The sequence below is a fragment of the Diplotaxodon limnothrissa genome, linkage group LG12, assembly GCF_057381915.1.
Source record: "Diplotaxodon limnothrissa isolate DT_005_m linkage group LG12, D_limnothrissa_male_GT1.1, whole genome shotgun sequence".
Taxonomy (NCBI): Eukaryota; Metazoa; Chordata; class Actinopteri; order Cichliformes; family Cichlidae; genus Diplotaxodon; species Diplotaxodon limnothrissa.
This window is the reverse complement of record NC_140607.1, coordinates 27,856,620-27,859,838: the sequence shown is the minus strand read 5'-3', so window position 1 is coordinate 27,859,838 and position 3,219 is coordinate 27,856,620.

The following is a 3,219-nucleotide window of genomic DNA, read 5'->3' as shown; positions in this document are numbered from 1 at the left end:
ACCGACTGGAAGGCTGAGATCACTCAATACTAATCAACAGGCTGGACACGAGCTGGTCTTTATCACTTTGTCCCCTTTATATGACTCCCAACCTTGGCTGTGCGACCAGTTGCCTGATTTCTCATTTTGTTGCACTGCGAGTGACAGTGAGCGGCTCTGATTGAGGGAATCCATTAGGGATCAGCCCGAGGAAAGCCTGTTTGATGGATGAGACCAGCAGTCACCTTCAGAGCTTGCTAACAACACCTGTATCCTCTCTGTCACACACACACACACACACACACACACACACACACACACACACACACACGCACCGACCACACTTTAGCTGACACATACCAATTCACACATATTGTCCTGTGTACAGAGTGAGAGATCAAATTTTAAGAGATGAAAATCTTTGCTGAATTCTCAGTTAAACCTTTAGCCTAAACAAATAACTTGTAGAAGAAAGAAGCTATAAAGAAACATTTTAGTACAACAAGCTAAGAAACAAAAGCAAGATTACATGTGTGGGAATTCAGTTTTAATAAGTTTTATGTTTTCATATTTAATCAGTGCCTAAAAATATCCTTTACATCAACATACATCAACAATGATCACGTTTTAAAAGCAACCTTTATTTCCACTTAAAGTGGCAGTTGTTTTCTCCACTCAGCACACAGTGTGTATATGAGTATACATGCTGCTACATGTGTGAGTCTACTTGTGTTGATGTGAATAGTCTTCTGCAGCTAGCAGGCTAATTGCACTCAGCAGTATTACCTCATTAGGGCCCATCAGCATTTGACATTTAAATACAGAGCTGCTAAAAGCCTCTCTGCTTATTTAACATTAGCATTACCATCCACCGCGTCCTCCGGAGAGACAGGGCAGGCACAGGCCTTGGTCTTCTTAGCTCTTTTTCTCTTCTGGGTAATTTTTCCTTAAATAGCCAGTTGATGCATTTAATAAGAATAATGTTGCTAATAGCAGTGCGAGGATGGCAAAAGTGAGCACAATAGTACCAACAAGAAGCAAATGCCACGACAAGCGAAGGTAAGCAGGAAGGTGATACAGAAGATGAGAGCATGAAGAGAGAAGAGGTGGGAGAGGGCGAAACACAGGGAGGGAGGTCAGCAGAGCAGTGTTAGAGAGGGAAGGTAGAGCCTGATGGGCACCAAATGAACAAATTATGACGGGCTCCATTTTGCAGGATGGGGTCACCCTCCCCTTCTCCCCTCCCCTCTATCTCGGCCTCTTCTCTCTTCCACTCCTCCTCTCTCCTCTTCTCTCTCCTGACAGTTCAATTTCCCCCTCTCGCCTCCCTGCTCCTGCCTGCTAATTGTGAGTGAAGCCTTATCACTGGGCCGCCCATCCACCCTCGGTCCGAGGTATCGCAGTGTCTGAGAGAGGAGACTGGAATGTCAAAATGTTATCCGAAACAGCAAACAGCCTGAGAGACGGAGGTCACACACAATAAGACCGGATGTTCATCTGAATGCACAAGCACAGGCATACTGCCTCTCACAGGATGCATGGGTAAAATAAATACAAAAAAAGAAAGAAAGAAAAAAGAAAATAGAGTAAATACTGTATCTATTATTGTGCGATCTACTGTACAATATAAAGCGCCTTGAGGCGACTTTTGTTGTGATTTGGCGCTATATAAATAAAATTGAATTGAATTGCAACACAACTATGTGAAGAAAAACAGAACTCACAAATTCAGAGCTTTTAAATTTTATATATGATCTCTTCTGTAAATATGGTAATGAAATGTCGTCCACATGCTTGTTCTAGTGATCTGAAGCTTCTTGTCTGTGATCTGAAAGACTGGTTGCAGTGAACAGTGAGTGAGTGTCAGGTGTCAATCAAGCACAGTCATTAGAGAACAGCTCTGTTACACCGTGGGTAATAAATCATTGATCCAATAGATTCTTACCCAAAAGAATATTGGATTTTGAGACAACAAAGTCAAGCTCAACTATTCATGATAAGATCAAATTCTTGGAGCTGGATTGATTTGTGTGCTTTATGAAAAAACAAATACCTGAAGGTGGGTAAAAACCACACAGTCACATACGTGCATGAACACCGGCCTCTGCTCAAAGAACTCAGCTCCTGTGTGCAAAGTGGAGCTGAGGCATGTTATTTACAGTCTAGAGGAGGCCAGGTTTAAATGACACCTGAGCATAAAGCTCATCTCACACTAGCGCTCAGCCCTCTGTCTCTACTTTGTCATGTGAAATTGAAGCATTGTGAAGAGCATTTGCTCATGGGCTCCTTCTTTTAGTCACACTGTTCACTCTGTTCATATGAGACAGACACAGATAGACAAACAAGCTGAGAGATATGAGGCAATCTTGACTCTGAGGGGAGCAGCTGGCCTTTGGATAGGTTGGGGTTTAAAGTGCTTTAACGGTCAGCCGATAGGGCTGATCTAAGGTCAGAATAATCTGAATGCAGGAAGAACTATCGGGGCGACACGGGACCGAATCACTGACCCCAGACGTCCCCCATCACAGGAAACTAGATGGAGGCTAAGAATGGGATAGAAGGAAGACGATTCAGAGCAAGACGGGGGAAGAGAGAGTGTTCATCTATATTCCATTGCTGGTAATGAGGGTTAATTCATTGGTTAAGGATTAACAAGGTGCAAGAATATGATAGGCAAGCAGTTGGCTTCTCGAATATAGGTTTAAATCAGCCCCATTATGTGTGATGTAATTTCAGCTCCAGAGCCCTGCCTAGTGGGAAAGTAATTATGGTGTGGCTTTAGGGACTCTTCTTAAAGTACGACTCCAAACCTGTGGTGCGCTGGTGCCGAGAGTTCAAACACAAGTCAGTCATTTCCATTGTCTCCTTCTCTAATCTTCCCTTTTCATACACCATAAAACATCTCACACTGTACAATTAAGTCTGTGTGAAAGCCATTTAACCCAGCGTAAATTGTGTTTTGTGTCCATTAATCTATGCATAAAATAGAGTCTATGCTGTATGTGCCACACACAAGGGGCAAACACATCAACAGCAACATGTCTCTGAATACTTTATATATTATATAGTTGTTGCTTTTACTGGGTCTGTCACATGACAGGGGATACCAGACTAAGTGAAAGGTTATACACATGATGAGATTCTGTGATCCTGTTGTTTTTATTCAGCTGAATATTTTGAAACGCTGCAGCGTTTATAATTGACAATGTACACTCAAACAATATTTACAGTCAGCCTCAC